The 20,734-nt window shown below is 34.7% G+C and overlaps 1 protein-coding gene across 8 annotated transcripts in view; it reads right to left on the reverse strand.

The window, feature by feature from the left end:
- LOC129374999 (myocyte-specific enhancer factor 2D homolog) overlaps positions 1-10,869 on the reverse strand; it is a 37,534-nt gene extending 26,665 nt beyond the window's left edge. For 7 of the 8 annotated variants that reach the window (XM_055053757.1, XM_055053756.1, XM_055053752.1 and 4 more), the window contains exon 1: positions 10,673-10,869. The gene's annotated coding sequence lies outside the window, so the exon portion shown is untranslated. Of the gene's footprint in view, positions 1-2,947; positions 3,049-10,672 lie in introns of those variants that run through there. The other variant, XM_055053751.1, reaches the window with a different exon arrangement.
- Between the last annotated feature and the right edge of the window lie 9,865 nt (positions 10,870-20,734).

Consider the following 20,734-nt stretch of genomic DNA (forward strand, 5'->3'; position numbering starts at 1 on the left):
TTTCAGTTCAACTCTCAGGGGGGTTTCGGTTTAAGACGAGAAAATTAAGAGCTTGAGGCCATGATGTGGGATGCGTCCAAATTCTTGTTTTTGAATTCTTCAAACTGGTATCATCATCACAGTTTTTATCAATATTAATATTTTCAATATTATTTTAAGTTTTTCAACACTGACATGGTCGCAAAATTCAATGAAAAACGTCTCTTTAGCCTCAGATTAATAACTTCACATTGAGGTTTTTTGATTATTAAACCACCTGTGAAAATGTATTCATTTGTGTTTTTTGGGGGGCGAGGCTGCACAACATTAGAAAATCTTCTTATATTGATAATATTGGTAAATGTTGTGATGACATCAGGGTCTCATACAGTGTATTATAAGCCTGGCGGGCCACCAGGCTTTACTTGTGCCCCCATCAGGCTTAGCATTGCTTATTTTAGGGTTTTTTTTTTTTATTGCCCTTTTTAAAGACTTTATAGTTGGTGTTCAGGTATTAATCTTCCAATAATGCATAACTACCAAGTGATATTTTCAAATTTACTGTCAACTTTAAACATTTTTTAACTCAAAAACATGACGGGCCGCTGGATGACTGACTGCCCTCGCTTTCAACCACCTGTGATATAGGCCTAAAAATTTGCATTAGCATAAAAATACCAATGCACTCAAAACAATCCTTTGAGACAAGAATATTGCCCACACTTATATTGCAATGACAATATATTTGTGATATGTTGTGCATCCCTAGTTTATTCCACATCTACATTTTAGTCACAAATAAATATTGATTAGAGTGAAAGCAGTTATTCAAACCAAACAGGCACATTGGAAAACTGGTGGGAAAAAAATTATTTTAGTAAATGCTTTAACAAAAAGCTTTTTCTTTGCAAGTAATTTCAAGTGAAGAGTAACTGTATTCAGCTACACTTTTCCTACATGCGGTGATATTTCAATTCCCCTGTGACAGTAATTTAGCATCACAGCTGGATTGCAAAATTAGACATATATTAATCACCATTTCAGCATAAACATTTCATTAAACTCAGTGAGGTGCATGGTGGATGTGCTGCATATAGGGTGGCTGCTGTGCTTGATTACATCCAGCTGAGAGGAGCAGAACCGCTGCTCTTAAATAATGAAACGATGAAACATCCTCAGATGCCAGAACCCAGGTAACTCCGATAATTGCATCTTACTACTAAATATTATAGTATTGCTATATTTTCCACAAGCAATTTGTTTATTTTTTTATATATTTCTGCTAAATTAACAGCCTCTAATCAAAGAAAAAAACAATCCTGAAGGTTAATTATGCTAAATGAATGCCTCAATGGGAATGACTGCAAAAATGAAAGCAAATCATCTAAACCCCAGTTAATATTAAATTATGCCCTTAGTTAAGTTATGGATTTATTTTGTAATTAATGGATTAATTTATTTTCCTTGCAGGAACAAATAAATGGATTAGAGAACATATAAATAAACACCACCTCTATTTCAATCAGCCCATCAACGTTGGTCAACAGATCGACCAAAATGTTCATTAAAGCAGCAACTTCAACCAAACACTCCAACTACACAATAACAAAAACTATTAAAGGTGACATCTGACCTTTTGGGCAGCATCTTCCTGCAATTTTAAAGTTTAATTTATTAAATTTAAAGTATAACACTGTGGATGTGCATAACAACAATGTGCATAACTTTTGTTTGTTTTATTTTGTATCCTCTGATTTTTTTATTAACTCTCACTAGATTATATTTTGTTTTTCAGCTGAAATAAATCAATTAATCGCTACAGGCTCAAAGAGATGCAATTTGCTAAAAAAATAAAATATACTCAGAGCAGTAATTAAGTCACAGCTGTACAAATTTATATACTTTTCTACTTAAGATAAAAATAATTTATCTGAATATATTTTACCCAAAATTCATCAAGTGGTATTTTTTATATTAATCTGGTTCAAATTCACTAAGGGAATGTTATGTTTTTGAATTATTGGGAATAAAAATTTTTTTTAAGTGCTTAAATAAAAAATCTTAATCCAACTAATCATTAGAATAATTGATAGTTAGTGAAAATAAAAAGTAAATATCTGACTACTAAAATAATTGTCAATTGCAGTCTTATTTTATTTACGCCACTCAGTGTTTTCTGCTATATTACAATAAACAATTTTCTGAGGTGCCTTTTGCTATAAACTGTTTTTTTTATTTTTTTAAATCAACAACAACAACACAAAATAAAGACTAAAAAGTCTAGACTCAAAGACTAAACTAAACCTCAGCGTATTTTAAATATCTGAAGACTGATTTGGATATTGAGTAAAAAATTTGACTTTTAAGCTTCGGGATCTCCAAAAGAATTACTTGATATCCAGTTTCCCAGTCCAACTCAAACATTTTGAGCTCATTAGTCCATTTGTAATCTGTTTTTCTTCCAGTTTTAACCCTACATGTTCCTGCTTTCCTCTGGGATTGTTGTCAAGCCAGATGGAAAATATTAAAAGCTGAACCGCGGAGCGCATGTGGCATCAAACGTCCCACATTTTACCACAAGTCCAGCTTGAAATCTACATTTTGAATCCTTAAACACCCACTTATAATAGAGACCCTGGTATATTCAATTGCCATTAATAATAATATCAGATGTTATTAGAGCAACACATTTGGACTATTTCCAGCATTTACAGTGAAAGCGGCCCAGTTTTGAGCTTGACTCACTGTGACTCAGAAACAGTCGCTCACCGCCTGAGGATCAAACATCTCAACTTTTTCTCCCAGCAACAACCCCACACATGATCAGCACCGCAAGAGATTGGATGAGACCAACCTGGAACCCCTGACAGACCCCCATTTCTGATAAACATGACTTATTAAGAAACCAGTTGTTATTTTTGGCCCGACTCGACTGGGTTACCAGACTGGTAACTCCGATCTGTCCCACCTGTTTTCATCCTCCGCTCCGTGTTCCTGTCAGCCTGCCAGTCTTTGTGCAACACGTTTCAGAAGGTTAAGTTGTTTTAAATGTTTGTTTCAGAGCTGGGCTCGCTCTTCCAGCCCTGCACTATATTTAGAGATATGATGTGGCAAGTGGATCAAGTTGCTAAGCAAGTGATAGGGCAGCTGTTGTAAACATTATGACATTTAAAGCTTCATCAGAAATCAAAGAAATTGTTGCTTCTCTTTGTCAGACTTACTGGACTGGATATTTTATCTGCATTTCTGTATTTTCTTTGTTTTTTACATAATATTCCACAATATTAAGAACTCTCTGGATTTGGCAATAAAAAAAATTGGTAACATTACCTTCCAAAAACATTGATATAAAAGTATACACCCTTTTTGTAAAAGTGCAAAAATGTAAAGTGTTCTTTCTGGTCAGAACATTTAAAATTTTACAAAACCTTAAGTGCAAACTCATAGTAAGACTTTGTAAGCTTCTCCCACTACACCACATATTGTCTTGAAAATAAACCAAAATATGTGTGAACAAGTATTTTAGTAATTGAGTATTCTATCAATTATTCTTACAATTAATTGAGTAATCGGAAAAAAAATAAAAATAAAAATATTGATAAATCTACCCTAACATTGGTGTTACTATCAGATATTAGTATCAGTTCAATTTTTCATATTTGAGGTTCTCCAACAGTTACTTTTTCAGTTTGGAAAACAAGCATGATGCAGCCATCACCGTACTTCACTCTTAAAGTTCTATGCACCACAAATCTGGAACAAACTTCCAGAAAACTGCAAAACAGCTGAAACACTGAGTTCCTTTAAGTCTAGATCTAAGAGTCTAGTCTAGACTCAAAGACTAGACTCTTAGATACAAATAAACTTGATTAATTGACTGAAAACAATCAAGTTTCGGTATATACTACAAGCCCAGTACGAGCCAAACAAAACCCCTGCATCTCCTTTTCTGTTTCTGTACATCTCTTAGCAGATTTTTGGATTAACAAATTAGCATTGGATAGCAAAATGTACATCTTCTACTGGCTGTGACTAAACTAAGCAGCTTCCATAACCCGACATGCAGAAAAATATATTTTCTGGAGGGAAAAATGATTATTTAAAAGTTTCAGGCATCACTAACATCTTTGATTAGAGACTGAAATGGGGGCTGAACTACAAGGCCTCTGCCTTGTCTGCCTTGCCCTGCCTGCTCTCTGCATGCCTGCCCTCTCATTACTGTAATTGACAAGTTCATCCCTTCTCTTCCTCCCCGAAGGCACCGATGGCTCAATTAAGACCTGGCCGAAGGACTGATTGGACACAAACATAATGAGGTTGCCGCTTGGCTTGCATGAAGCCCCACGTGCAGCCAGACTAAAAATGCACAGCTGCATTCACCAAATCCACAGAGCAGAAACTAAAAATATTCTGCATCAAGTGATCCATAGGCCTGACACAATAAATTGTCCCAGAAGTTATTATAACAAACCATTTTTAAGATATTTGTCAAGTAACACAATGATAATAATGGCATAATAATACAAGATCACTTCCTCACAGATCAATAAATTTTAAATTCTAATAAACATTTAACACTTGATCTGAAAGACATTTTAAATAGACAAAGATAAACAGAAACAACAAATAAAACAAATTATGAAGACTGTAAATGAAAAATCTTTAGTTGAGACCAAAACACCAGAGTGAAGATTTTTATCATCCAGTTTTTGGTAGAAAGAGAAAAATGATAAATCATCGGAAGTTATTGAGCTCATTTTGATTCATCATGTGATTAATTGATATATTGCTTATTGTGACAGTAATTTCTTGGTGAGGTCAATTTTGCTTCAATCTCTGAAGAAATGGAGCTAAAAATGAGTCACTGAATTGGTTTTCTGATTAGAAATGAAACAGTGAGGCTTAGAGTGAGAATTTGTCATTTTGGAAAAACATAATTAGTGCCAGTGACCTTTAATGGAGTAGCCTATGGAAAGTACAACGGGTCGGATATTAATGTTTGGTGCCGGACTCGCAGTGGTCAGAATTTTTAGACAAACATCACGGATCAATATCCACAAGACAGACCAGGAAAACAAATTTACACCAAGACGTCTGAACTTCACATCAACCTGAAGATGTTATTCAACTTTTATGTAACCAGGTGAAACGACGCAGAACTTGTTCTCATTTACAACACCAAACTAAAGTTGATATGAAGACACTACTATATTTATTCTGACTTATTTTCAGTCTATTTCAGGTTATCTCAAACAAAATTAACAGTTGAAAAACAGAAGACGCACTGATCAGGTTCCTCTTGGCAAAATATGTGGGTTTTTTGTTTTGTTTTTTCCTTGACAGTACGATAAAATAAAGGATAGAAATGAGGAAAAGTTATTTGAATTAGCCATTTTAAATCTGACTGTGCCAGTTAAATCAACAAATAAAACCTTTTTGTCCACAGTATAGATGTCGGCCGAATATTACATTTTACAATCTTATACAAGCAGATTTTAAAGTTATCCAAACAAATGAGCAGATTTAAAATCTTAACTTCCTCCTGGAATTATTGCCATTCTGGTTTTAAATATGGAAATTTAAGGATAAGAAGTGTGATGTGCTGAGACACACCAGTTCATTGGTCAAAAATCAGGATCTACTGATTTTCTTCCGAGCTGCTCTGATTGGTCATTAACACGTAAAATACTAATATGATTTTTTTTTTAATTGGATTTTCTTTAATTCATTCAGTTTCTCAGATGTAACAAACGTAGTTCTACACCAACCACAAAGTTTTTTTCATTTTAATAAAAATTTGTTGATGTACAAATCGATAACCAATTTGCTGCTTTTATTCATTCTTGTCCTTTAACTTAAAGAAATTAGTAAAAATCTGAATAAGTAGATAAATAAAGGATGATATACTTTTTCTCCAAGGTTTGGGTTCTTTAATTTTCTCATCCTTCTCTCAACCTAATAGGGAATTTGACATTTTGCATGCATTTGAATTTTTCTTTATCCTATGCATATTTTTAAGCTATTGAACCACATTTTCTTTATGCCACTTCCTATTTATGTCACACTTTGCATTAACACCCAATTAGATTCTTGATGTTTTAAAAGTGAAAAAACTCAGACTTTGACATGAAGCTATGAGTTTTTGCAACTGAAGTAATGACATGACATTTAAAATTTATAAAACTGATTTTTGCTCATGCCAGTCAGTGAAGCAGACACTATAATAAAACGATTTCTGAGGCAACTGGATCAGTTGCTAAGCAATTGATGGGGTAGCTGTCAGTGCTGCAATATGACTTTTAAAGCTGGAACAGAAATTCCTGCTTCTCCTCGACAGGCTGATTAGTAAATCTTTGTTTTAAATTTTAGTCTAATTTGACTGTTTTTAAATTCAATATTCCCTTATGAAAGCTTAATCAATTAATACAGTAGATTCGCCAATTAATAACAGTTACCAAACCCAACATGGCTTCAACAAACTCAAGGTTTTTAAATTCAGACATAAAAAAGGTCATAATAAAAATGTGCTTCCTTTGTTTTTACTGCCTTTTATTCCGCCACTGAGTCCAATTTCTAAATATAAATATTTGTATGGAGAGTATTTACTTGCAGAAAATAGAAGATGGTCAAAATTAGAGGTGGGAGAAGTTTTCTCAAGATATTTTGTGCTCCTAAAGATAAAAGTGACAGTAAGAAATGTCTATTATTTCTTGTTTTTTTAGATAATTTCACAGCTGTAACTCCATAGTCCCAAAAACAAAAACACAGTTCTTGAAAATTAATAAACTAATATGTTTCTTTAGGACTTGAGTCAAATAAAGTGTTATTTGCACACAGTAACTGCAATTAATACTTTTACATTTATGGTATTATTGTTGAACAAACATTATAGAAAATATTAAAAACAATACAGGCAGTTTTGGGTAATTTTTATAACATTAAAATTTATTGTAACAAAAATAAATCAAAATTCTGACAGATTATTATGAAAAATGCTCATCCATAGCCAAAATACCAAACAATTTTGTCCTCAGACATCAATAACGTTAAGAAAACCAATTAGTATTAATGTCTTAACAAAATAATATGATTTTAACATAGAGTTTAGAGGGATATAACAATCCCTAATATTCGCTTCACACATCAATGAACTGAGGGTTTTCATAACTGCATATTGTAATATGAATCCATTTGCAGGGACGCCTCATAGCAGTAGATCACCTTGTTAAAGTGGCCTACTTCAAGCCCAGCAGCTTGGGTACCTGCCCAGCTAAGGCAGTGAAAATCCGGCCTCTGAATTCATCAAAAACAAGCCGCTATCCCGGCTGGCACCTGCTTTCTGCTGCAGGTACAGCTGAGCTGCCATAAATAAGATCATGCAAATATTAGCGGCACGGCTAGACCCTTGCTTGTCAAATGTATTTTTATAAAATCAAATTTACTTTTGCATCAATTCAAATTGTGCAGAAGCAGAGCTAAGCAGGAAAATATTTCTGCCTCTTTATAACAATGAGCCTTCATTAGAGAAATGGAAAATAAAACCCAACTTTGAATAGACATCCGCCTGCTCTTTGCTGTTCTTTTAATTCAAAGAGAGGAACTGAATTGACTCACATAAGGTCCAGAATCCAACAATGTCTAGAAATAATTTTATGTTTATTTTCAAGATTTTACCACAATGTTACATTTGAAAAAGAATGATAGCTGAATTTATTTTTGCTTTAGGGCAAAATATTTTCTGTCACTGTTTTTAAATATTATTCTTTACAATTACAAATCATATTTTATTGCTTTTTGCAGGTTATTAATTCTCATTTATATGACACTGATTTTTTTCACAACTCTTAAGAGTGTAATTCAAAGTAATTGTAATTCAGCAGCTTGTAGATGAAACTATTATTGTTGTTTTAGTTTTATTGACTATCAAATGCAACATATCAGACATTGAATAAGTTTAATTCAACTTCCAAAGAGGATCGAGTGTTAAAACCCTGGTTTTGCCCATGGTTTTTATAATTCTGTTGGGCCACCAGATCGTGCGAAAAATGTGTGTAGCTTTATCCACCGGAAAATAAATTTCATATCATTTCGGTCGCCACTAATAGGTGGCGTTACATACCTGGTCGATGTTTCTGTGTGTGACGAACGAAGGTCCCAAATCCCGTCACTATTGTTGCGGAACACAAAGCTGTAAATGTCTGGGCAAGGTCAGAGTTCATCTATTAAACTGAATGAAGATGAATGCATAAACCAAAATCTGGAGTGCAGACTTTTTTATAAGCGTATTTGTGAGCCTGCCTCTTTATCATTAAATTTAATATAATTTCTAATTTTTGTATAACTTTTCTTCAGGTTAACTTAGAAAGTGAGCTGTTAATGTTACAGGTTAATTTTCTAAACTACAAAAAAGTTATTGTTGGGGAAGCTCAAATGTGAAAAATTTAATTGATGTTGATATGCTCTAGTAATACCGCTGTTATGTTAGATTTACTTTTTTTTTATCTGATTACTTGAGTAATAGTAAGAATAATCTATAGATTACTCGATTACTAAAATATTGGTTTACAACAGCCCTATACTGAAGGACCAACCTACCTTACTACCTTAACATCTTCAACAACAACCAAATGAAATGTTTTTATAACATCTGTGGCCAAAAATCAGTGCTGCTGTCAGTGGATTTAAAACTATTACATGGTTTTTTATGTGTTGGAATCCTCCTCAGTAAAAACTGTCTTCTCTAATCAGTCACTGTTTTATTGATCGGTGGATATCAGGACATTGAAAGGGTGAATTTTTTTTTTTAACTGTTGTTTTTGGAGCTGATTGAACTGCTGCGGTCACCGCACTATAAATTATTCATGCAAAGCACAAAATCTCTGGAATGTTCTGACACATTTAAGCAGTGCATATTAGTAAACGAATAAAGTTGGGCAAGCGAGTCAACAAATGCTTTACTGCGGTGTTGTTTTATGGGTTTAAATCTATGCGCATTGATGCTGACCTTTGTAAAGTCCCACATTATTTGTTCTCTATTTCCTCTTTATGTTTGCTGTCATCATACAAGGGTGAGAGTATAAAGAGTTGGTAAATAACTCAATAAAATTGAATCAAATGAAGATATGGCACTAATACCAGGTCTGAACAGAAACTCAGTACCTTTGCAGAATGGTTTGGTTTGTTGATTTAGCTTGTTGGTATCTTGAACGACCATTCATGTAGTCATTAGGGATTGGGATATATTTCTGAACTTTTTATGAGTTAAAATCAAAATATTGTGTCTTTTAAAAGTGAAAATGAACTGGTTTGAGGTCTGAAAACAGTCTTTGTGTTATTTTGACCATACTCCAGTTTCTACAAATGGGATCTATGTTAGTGGATGATAGAACAAGAAAATGGTTCATTTCTCTCAAATGCATAGAAAAAAAACAAACAGAGAAAACATAAACAGAGACAAGAGTTCCTGCAAATCTTCACAATAACAACCTTAAGGGTACTTATCCTTTTTTATGAACATCAACAAACATTTCGTAAAGTGTTTACAGTAATCTGAAAGTTGGCTTTCAGACTACAATTTATCAGTAGTGTTTGATCATAAAAATCTGCTAATTTTGCTGTCAAATAATACTAACATTTAATTACATACATGCTGCAGTCTCCATTCTTAGTGACGTAACTACAATAATTTTTCAAACTATGAACAGATTTTCATGAAAACCCTGGTAATGTGCACAGCCATGATGAATTTGCACACAATAATCACCAGAAAAATGTTGCATTTTTTACATTTTCATATCGTTAATAAGAACAAAATATATGGAGTTTCTGGATTCATCATACTGCCGTCTGCATAATGAGTGGCCCAGTTGCTGTTTGATTCAGGTACAGTTAGCCCTACTGTAAACTAAGGCCATGCAAATATCAGCAACCCAGCTTGACCCCTACTGCATGAAACCCTGCATGATTTTTCTGCATGAAATCCTGCATGATTTTTCTGCATGAAAACTAACCTACTTTAACACTAATTTAAATCCTCTAGAAGCAGAACTAGGAAGGAGGATATTAGTATTCTTCCTCAGGGCCTTTACAGTAATGAGCTTTGGTTACAAGGCTGAGAGGGGAAAAAAATGCAATATCTTTTTCATTTGCGGTAGGAATCCGATATGTGGGGGGCCACATGAGGCTAATAGTTTTTCTGCGAGGACAACAAAGTGTGATGAAGGCGATGACAGATGGAGTCTGGAGAATGAACAGGCCAACTGACGGAAGACAGGTAAACCCTTCAAGATTTAATCTGACACGCTGGGAGCTCAGCTTGCTGTCAGATTGTGTCCCGATTTTAGCCGAATTAAATATCCTCCACTGAGCCCCTTGTCCTGGCGCTTGCCTGACAGAGTAAAAGGACAAACCGACGTTACTGTACCCAGGCCATTTCACAATTTTTCTAGTTACGACTCCGACCCGACAGCCATTACCTTCCTCACTCCCTCCGTGTAACTCGGCAAGACGAACCGGACTACGCACTACTTTAGAGGAAATCATGAATGCTTCCCGTTATAATATTAACTGCTTGTCTACGAGTAGCTAATGAAGAGGAGCAGGATTGTCGTTTTGCTGTAAATGAATAATAAAACGAGTTTTCAACCGTGAAAGAAAAAAAAGACGCAGGAAGGAAATGTATCACTCCACTTACCCTGAAATATTGCTGATAAACCCCGAAATTAGCCCTGGTGCCACCTTCCTCGGAGTTGACCCGTCTTAACTAAGAGGCAGTATACAGTCGCGATGAAGAGGCGTCTCTATTTACACACATCCGCGGCATTTTATTCTACTTTATATTGATGTAACCACACTGTCCACCCAGGCTACACAAGCGTACCCAGTGTACGATCGGCGTCATTGACGATAGCACCCGATTGACCTGTGAACAATCCAATGAGAGGCTTCACTGCAAAACTCACGACCAATCAGATGTCGGGAACGCCTGTGAGGGGCGGGACTGTAAGAGAGGACATGACGGAGGCGGCCATGTTCTGGTATGGTGTTTGTATCCCTCCGCCGGAGTATTTACCTTTTGCATGATTTTGCATGTGGGGAAAATGTCACTGTAGCCCTGCTGTTCGCTGCCTGTTTTTCATAAGACAACCCGCTAGGACATTTGTTTTTCACCTCGGTTACGACCACACCACTGTTAACACAATATAAACAAATAGAATAGCGTTTCTATGTTTTTAGAACAGGGAAATGTTGAATATTCAAAAGTGTTTTAAGTCTTGTGTTCAATTTAGACCGCTATGTCAAGCAATTTAATATTCACGTCTTTTTTAATCTCACTTAATTACACCCTGTCACTGTGCACATTTATATACAGAAATAGATCAATAATCCAAATAATTATTAAGGTATTTTATAGAAAAGCAGGTTGTGCAACTAAAACGTTGATTGTTTAGCTCACTTGAGTCAATATCAGCTACAAAAAGATCTACCATAGTGATTTGCAGTTTGTTTTCAAATCAGAACAACCACATCCAGTTATACAGAGAGTTATTCATCCCAAAGCAGTCATTATACTTTAAATACATTATACAATAAGCTTCAGTTGAACATTTAAACCCAGTTAGGGCTATATTGTATTTTTTTTTAAAGTAAATTGTAAATATTGTTGAATGTTGCAATGGAAATATTGATAACAAAATACTGTTTTCCATTATAACAATGTTCGCATCAGACTTTGTACACCTTTGAACTTTAAATGTCAATTATTGAAATAAAACGGGACAGATGATAGAAAATTAGAACATTTTCTGTCATGTAGTCATAATGTACTGCAAGAAAACATGACGATATGAGATCAGAAATTAATATCTCCCAGAAAAAGGTCATCTTTTTTCTTTCTTCTTGACAGAAGTGATTAACACCACGGTAAGAAAAGAGCTGTCTGCCTTAAAAAAACAGACTGTAGCAGCTAATGAGTCAAGCAAAACATTTGAAAAGGTCTCCACATTAATCTGAATTCAGACATTTCACTGTACTGAAATAGCCTAGAAGTGAAGAACATTCAAACTAACTGCAGACACCCCAACCTTTGGCCACCCAACCAAATTCACGCAGATGGCAGCCTGCAAGATGCTAAAAGAACAAAAATACTAAAAATGTCACCACAGAACCTAAATCAGTTTTGCTTCAGTTGATATTAAAGTTCTTATTTGTATAATCAGAAAGAGACAGTATGAATTTACAACTTCCATGGAAACAGCCCAAACAGCAAAACTTCACTAAGAAAACACAAAGGCCAGACAGAAATGAGCAAACGAGAACATATATAAAAACCAGGACTTCTCAAATAATGCCTGAAACTTTAATTATTTGGACATGAAAACAGAGGAGAGGAAACTTTTGAAACTGAAATACCAAAAAATGGATTTTGATATTCTATCTTATTGGGAACCTAATTATCATGGATTGTTTTAATCTGACAGTCTAAAATATGTTTTATCTTGGTAAGATATACAAATCCCACAAAGAATATCACATAATTACATGTTACTATATTGTATCTTCTGTTTAGCAGAGGGAAAATCTGTTGGCCAGCAATGATAAGGCTTCCACTGACGGCAAAGCTCACATTAATGGTAGCAATATGCTGTGGAGATACTCTTTTATAACAGCTGAAATAGTAGAAAAATTTGTTTTAAAAAGCGTCAAGGAGTCAGGGAGGCTAAATATAAATGCACACCACACTTTTCAGACAGGTTGATTTTTTAAAAAATTAGTTTTTTTCTCTTCACAGTTTTCTAATTTGTTGTTCTATCTCAAAGAATCATAGAATCAGAATAAAATACAAAAAAGTTTCCAACATGTCAAGATGTTAAATGACATTGAGATGAAAGTGATGAACTTGTTTGTGTCCTTATTATACTCAACATAGAGATGTTTCACCTCTTACAAATTAGAGCCAACAGTTTTCATCTTTCCCTCCAAACTCGTCCTAGTTAAAGAACATGCACTGAATCAGCAGGGAATAGAAAAGCTCACAGGCATAAAGCACATGACATCTTGGAGAATAAAAGGCCTCTTGGATTAGATAAACAGTGCTGAAGCTCGGCTCGATTTGTTCGGATTAAAACGCATAAATCACAACCCCAAAAAAAGAATATAGATGAGTCAGAGTGAGATTTTGTAGGAATTGCTCCAGGAGGAGACATCAGTACAGATAGTGCGACACAGAGGGATAATAGGAAGCACACAAAGAGGAAAGAAGCTGCAGCAGGGAATGAAAATCGAAATCCTGCAAATGTTGAAACATTGCAGACATACATAAAAAATTAGATGCTTGATTAATAAAAACTGGTGAGGACTATTTTCATACTAAAAACTGCATGAAGTGTGATGAGTTTTTATTTGAATTTTTGTATTCAGTGGACGAGGAGTCACAGTCTCCTTGGTATTTTAAACTTTGTGCCCAGAAAAGTTGACATGATGAAGCATAAAAGTTAAATTCACGTACAAAAATACTTTATTAATCCCAAAGGGAATTAATAATGAGTTAATTAACTAACACATTAACTTAGATTCTTCAAAGAGTTACTGAAGATAGTGATGGCTGTTGTTATCCTGGATGACTGGAACCAGATCCTACAGGATTTATATGTAATGGAAATAATTTTTTTTTTTTCAGGTAGCAAATTTGAAAGATCTGGGTTAAATGAAAAAAAATATATTGTGATAAATCACCTAGGATTTGTGTGACTCTGTCCTAACTGTTTTGCAATTTTAGTCATTTTTTAATGGTATTATATTTTCTTTGTTCATGTATGTTTAGCTGTGTTAAAGCAAGTTGTGAAAAAACAAAATAATTATTTTTTAAAAAATGCATTAAATGTGCTGGTTGCTCATAATTTATCATTTTTGTCAATATAATGGAGGATCAATTGATTAAACCTGGATCAGTTTGACACCCATGTTGGTTTAAAAGCAAATATTCAAACATAGAGAGGAATATACATTACTTTTTACAACTGAATCTCCTTGTTCTGTTGTGCTGACTTCAAAAGCCCAATAAGCCTGTGTATTGTCAGATAAGAGCGTCTCCATCCATATGTAAACCGGAGAGGTCATCAGATGCCTGGAACTGCGCTTTACGTTCTTCACTGCACCAACAACAACAAGCCAAAGTGCACTTCATGCAGGTCTGTCCCACTCTGTGGCCCACACACACTCCACGCTGCCACCCACACACACTCCGCTCAGCCGTCATGCTGCTCTGCCATGAACTCATCTTTATCACAGAGACCTGAGCCACTTGGTTCCCTCAGAGCTTACAATGCAGTGGGGATTTATTTACAAATTCCCTATGTTTTTGTTTTAGATTAACAAGTTGTAATATTGGACAAAGATGAACTGAGTAAATGATAATATAAAAAACATTTCAAATGAAAGAATAAAGCTCTCAAATAAATAAAAAAAATAGTCTGGTTGGAAAATTGCTTCCCAAAACTGAGAAGCTATAACAGCTTCTCTGTTGGATTCTGGGTCACAGTGTCCAGGCTGGGGGTCTGCAACTTTTACAACTTAAAGAGACATTTTGTTGTCAGGAAAGATAAATAAAACTCATTAGAGCTGCAAATTTCACATAATGTTTTGAAAAATAATTATCTCCTTCAGGAAATTTATTGCAATCCACTTCGGCTGGAAATAATTGTTAAAATTGCTGTATATATTTATTCTTAAATACAATTTATTTCTGAATTGTGACAACATTTTGAAAAATGTACAACTATTTATTTTATTTGGTTGGAAAACTATTCTTAAGTCAAATACTTGAAGAGGTGCCATTTATTATTTTGTTCTTACTGCATATTGAAAGTACAAAAAAGTGTTGAATAAACATTAATGACAAGGAAAGAAGATCTAAAAATATTACTAGAACCTTTAGTGTAATTTTTTGTGTAAATTCAATGCAAATATTTTAAAAAAGACAGAAGATTCTTATTTGTTCAGTCGCCCAACTCTATGAATCTTCCACCTTGAAAACGTTCCTGACTTTGTGAATTTATCTAGTTTTGGGTGTAAAATTTCACTTTTCTACCAGCAGTCTATCAAAATGACCAAAGATAAAACAGTTTTACAAATAAATAGTAACTAAGAAACCAGGGATAATCACTGAGGGTCGATGATTACTGAATCTTTTGCCCTTTGCTGTGAATTAAAATTGCTGCAGCAGTCTCGTCGTTTGGGCCTCAGGGGTAAATCTGCAGCTCACTCAACAAAAAGCAAGAAAATAAAGAAAACCACTCAGCAGTTGCAGCTCTTTGATGGTCATTCCCACAAGCTATACAGCTAACAATATATTACTTGATGATCTTTGCGTAAGATTAGATTTTTATTTTCGTCTTTTGCCCTTTGAAAATGAGAAGAAGGAAAGACGTTCCTAAGCAAATGTGTCAGACATTACATGTCAGCGTTTAATCCTCCTCTCTTTGTCTAACAGTTGAAGCCCTTTCAGTTCCTCTTTGGAGTCATTTCAGATATTTTTCTTGCAAACGGCTCCTTGTTCTCTGAGAAACTCTCGCCATTTTGTGTGCTCTGCTCTTTTGGGGTCTGTTTTTAATCAGTTGTGGGTAGACGGACAGTTTACAGTCATGAGAAAACCTTCATTTTGTACCCCTTTCTAGGAAGGCAAATACAGATGTTTCCTGTTGTAGAAACCACCTTGATCATCTTTTTAACCAACCTTTGTATCGTTTGCAAAAACTTGAGCCCTCTTTGCTTTTTCCACAAATAAAACATGATTATTTAATCATTTAATTTTTGCTGGAACACAGCAAAATGACTACAGAATACAATCTTCCTCACTGACTTTATCTTTTTTCAGCTCTTCTTGGTTTTTTGACACTCTGAATTATTTTTCTGCTTCAGTTTTAAATTTGAAGCAGATTGTTGAGATGAGATTTCAGGATATCTGTGAAGATTTGAAATCTGGGTCACGCCGTCTTTTCTAATCAGGATTTAATTGAAACACATCACAGATGAAACATCTGAGCTTAACAGAGGTGGAAAGAGGACAAAATAATGTACTCAAGTAAATGTTTGGTAGATGTTTACTTAAATGCAATTTGAGTGATCAGTGTAAAATATTTAGATCTGGATTACAAAATGAATTTTATTGTAATTACACTGAATGTTTAGGTTGTTTTCTTACTGGAAGATGAACTTCTCCTCCACACCAATGATTATCCTGATCCACTTCTCTGTAACTACAGAACAAAGCATCCCTACAGCATGATGCTGCCACCACTGTGTTTCAGAAAATCAGAAAAGCAGCCGAGTTAATCTATTGTAACTCTGAAACAAGAATTTCAGTCTCTAAACATGCAAAACTAATAAAGTTTGCAGCTGGTACTGCATCATATGTACGTCTCTTTTCCAGACTTATGACCATGAACATTTTTCACTTACATTTAGGACAGAAAACCACAGAAGAACAAATTAAATGTTGTTATAATTATGTGACAAAATGGGAAAACCATAAATACTTTAGCAAGTGAAGAAAAATGTCATAATCCACCTGAAACAAATATTTATTTCTACATATAAAAGAGCTTTTAAACTGACCTGACAAGACATAAATCATTCCTAAAACAATTCATAAAGTTCTTTTCACTTTAATGTCTTAATCTGGTGAAGACCTAAATGTGTGCATTGATACCTCCTTGGTTGATCAAATAGAAACTTTTGTTTTATCACAATTATTTTAAACTTTTCAGTCTTTATAAATGTTTACATTTCCACTCTGGTCTGCTAAGAGATAATTGTTCCCTATTTTATTCAACTGTAGACAGACATAACTATATAACAATGGCAGTAAAATTAGCTATCACTGGTGTTTATGCTCCATTAACTTTCCCCCTTTTGTTTGAAAAAGAAACTGAAGCTTCTTTATTACTAAGATTTTAATTCAAAAAGGCTTAAAAACAACAAACTGATTAAATGTTGTACTTTTCACAATCTCAGCTTGGTTTCTGGTCATTATTCCTTCTGATTGTTGTGTTATGAAGCACTTCTTCACTTTTATCTGATGACAACGAATGAACTCGTCTTAAATCAGAGACAAAAATAAAATAATGAATATTTAAAGGAGTTTAAAGAGGAATCATGACACTGACAGCTGAAGTTTCATTTCATTCTATTATTATATCCAAAATGCAAAATCAGAACACTTGAACTTGAATGTGTTGCAGTTTGCTTTGTGTGTGCTGTCAGGGCTCTTCTACCCATTTCCATGATGTTTTGTCATATTTTATAGAAAATAAAGGACCCAACTGCAGACTCTGAACATGGGGAAAGAGCAGAGCAATTTAATAATTAATAAAAAAAGGAGAATTTACAGAGAAGAATATGTAGGAATGAGTCATGAAAACCAGGGATCCTGTATTCTGTAGGAGGAGTGGAGGATGACCTTATATATTAGATACATGTGAGGAAACTGGGGGGAAAGAACAGCTGTGAAGGGGAGCAAAACAGAAAGACTGAGAGAAGATGGGGAAACTAAACTAGACGCAAAGAAAACTACTAAGCAACAGGGAAATATACCAACACTGAGCTGAAGGACAAAATGAAATGCACAGTAGTGGCCTCAAGAAGTGGCTTTATGACTGAAACACAACACAGCATACATGGATTTAGTGAGGTGGGAGAGAGTGTTGGTTTTTGTTGTTTGTGACATATGTAGTGTTTTTTACTTCTTTTAGGTTATGTGTGTATCTAATATGTTTATAGTGTTCTTGTAAGGAACACTGTCTTGGTATGGATTACTTCCTTAGACGAGAGTGGGATTAAGTAAGTTTCAGCTTCATCCTTCCACTTTTCTTAGTAAATAAATTGTTTGGAATATGTGATTGTGGAAATTGATCAAGCAACCAATTGACCAATCGACAAATCATCAACCAGCCAACCAACTAACCAACCAGCAGACCAACAGGACAAACAACCAACCAGCCAACCAACAAACAAACAAACAAACAAACAAACAAACAAACAAACAAACAAACAAACAAACGGTCAATCAACCAACCAACCAACCATTGATTGACCAACCAATCAACCAATTGACTGACTGACTGGTTGACCAGCCAACTGACTAATCAATCAATCAATCAATCAATCAATCAATCAATCAATCAATGAACTTTGTCATTCTTTTTTTGTGTTGAACCCCAAAATCCATGCAAAAAGTTTAATTTTGTTTTATTTGTATTTTTTAACATAGAGTAAGATGAGCCAAACCAACATTTATTAAATACCTGCATATATGTTGTTTTTTCCAGCATAGAGTGAAATTTGTAGTGAAAACAGTCCTGGTTTTATCCCACTTGATTAGAAATGCATTTATTAGTTCCACTTCCGGATTTACTCACTCTAAAAGACGTGGCTATGCAAAGTTTGACCTGAGGGGGCAGCAGAACATCAGAAACCATGACTCCACTGGGGGCTCTTCCTGCAATCCACAAAATGTCCACACGGTGGCAGCAAATGAAAAGCAATCTGAATTTGATCGATCGTTTTCTGCTCAATTCTTTCCACACTTAGTAAAAATAACTGAAGCAACAAGCAGGCTAAACAGAACACGTATATTCTATATTGTTTACTCACTAAAAACAAAAAAAAAGGAGTTCAGTTGAAGTCCATCTTTATGACGAATGTTATTATTATGGAAATAATTATTGGTTCAAAAACGTAGTTTACCCTCAGACATCATAAAATATATCTTATAATGCTGCCTCGTATCAGCAATTTTACTTATTATAATTCGTATCACTTGAGCTGCTCCTGTAGTTCAATATCTTCATCTTTAATCAAGATATTAAAACAAGTTGCCGAATTTTAAAGCAGCAACAATGAAAATTGAGATTTAGATCAGGATTTGATGCCAATGATTGGCAGCTCTTGGGTTATTATGCACATCTAAGGCTGGTTTAAAAAATTACTAATGCATCTATAGAGTCCAAAAAATTGATTTTTTTAAAAAGTAGAAAATAAGACAAATCCCGCCTGATTTCAGTCAAATGCAGACATTTAAACGCGACGCAGCGTAAATTTTCAGCATTGCGTTATAATGTCTTTAAAATGATATTTCCTTTCGTTTATATTGTTTTTGGACTATTTTATCACATATTAGCTTCCGCAAATCAAGCAGCACACTAAAAATCTGAAAGGGAATTTAAAGTCCTGGAGGAAAACTGTAAATGTCACTTTAACGTTAATAATTAAAGTGTGAAGCTGCAAAACGATGCGCCTTTATGACCTTTCTGTTGCATTTATTTTCAAATTGACCGGAATAGTTTTTTTTCCATTTGGTCAGAGCCAACCGCGACGTTTCAATTCATTTTAAACAGAAATCAAATCGTGAAGAATTACATATATCACGCTGGAACAACTGAATTATTTTTGCTATGATAAAAAAATAGTCAATTGAAAAGTGTTTAGAAGCAAATTCAGTTGGACTCAATAGAAGACGCATTAATAGCATTCATGTAATGAACTTCCACAGAAATAAAATAAAATTTGATTAATAGATACTTTTTTTTTTACAATTTTTTTTTATATTTTAAAAATATTGCAAGTTATTAGGAGTCATTAAAGGTCTAAAATATTAAAATATTTGAAGATGGTCCTAATAGTTCATCTGTAATAAGTCTAAAATGTTTGCAGCACCATAATTTTAATATAGATTTTATGATGGTTTAATCTAAAATTATTAAAGCTAATCTTATCTGGAAAATCATATTTTTTATTTGGAATTTTGTTTTTTAATGTCAATAGCTTTATGATAACTTGTTGCAAAATACAAAATCTGAGAGAGACAAGAATATATTTTATTTTAAAAAGAATAGCTGGTGGATTAAAACCTGTTGCTAAAACATCTAATAAAAAGGAGAATAATGTTCACTCTTACAGTCTTAGGGAAATTGTTGATTATTGAAAAACTTAAGTCTTGACTATAAATGAAATGTTTCAATTCAAGATATATTGCTTTGGAAATCAGCTGCATTTCCTTGTCTAGTTTTTTTCCCCCATGAAAACTCAGCTGTGGGTTGTGCTGGTTTTAAATCTCAGCTGCATGTTGGGAGGATGGCAGAGAGTTCCTGCTCGTTTCCAGAGCTCCAGGTGAGTTAATTAAAGTCCAAACAACTTTAAAATATACAAAACAAGAAAGAGATTCAGCTTTCAGAGCCTGGAGGCAGATTTCCTCATAAGTCACATTAAGGCTTTTGCTGAAATGAGACCCCCAAAAAAAGGAGAAAATGAGAAAAATGTTTTAAATGCTTGAAATTCTTGTGCTTCAGTCGCTCCCTCTTGCTTTTCCTGCAGCCCATTATACACCAGCACGTCTCATTAAGCTCCTTTACAATGCAGCCGATCGCGATTTGAATACTGGCGCGACGCGGGGTGAAAGGCTGCCAGATCTGCATGCGTGGCACAAACCCGCCCTCAGGTCCGAGTGGGTGACAAAACCCACTCTGATCTGAGGACAGTGAGAGGACAGGCCTGGGGTTCACACCTCCAGCGTGCGCGAAAACCAAAGTTGCGTGATCGTCCACGCACGCAGGGGAATCTCCCGCTCAGTCTGCTGCGTGATGCGCTGCGTGCGGCGTCTGGCCTGGCAGCGGGAAAACAATGGAGGAAACCGAGACAGACTTTGACCAGAAGCAGCCAGAAGAGAAGAAGAAGAAGCCGGAAAGCAGCGATCAATCAG

Source organism: Poeciliopsis prolifica, unplaced genomic scaffold, assembly GCF_027474105.1.
Source record: "Poeciliopsis prolifica strain line A6 unplaced genomic scaffold, Auburn_PproV2 SCAFFOLD038, whole genome shotgun sequence".
NCBI lineage: Eukaryota > Metazoa > Chordata > Actinopteri > Cyprinodontiformes > Poeciliidae > Poeciliopsis > Poeciliopsis prolifica.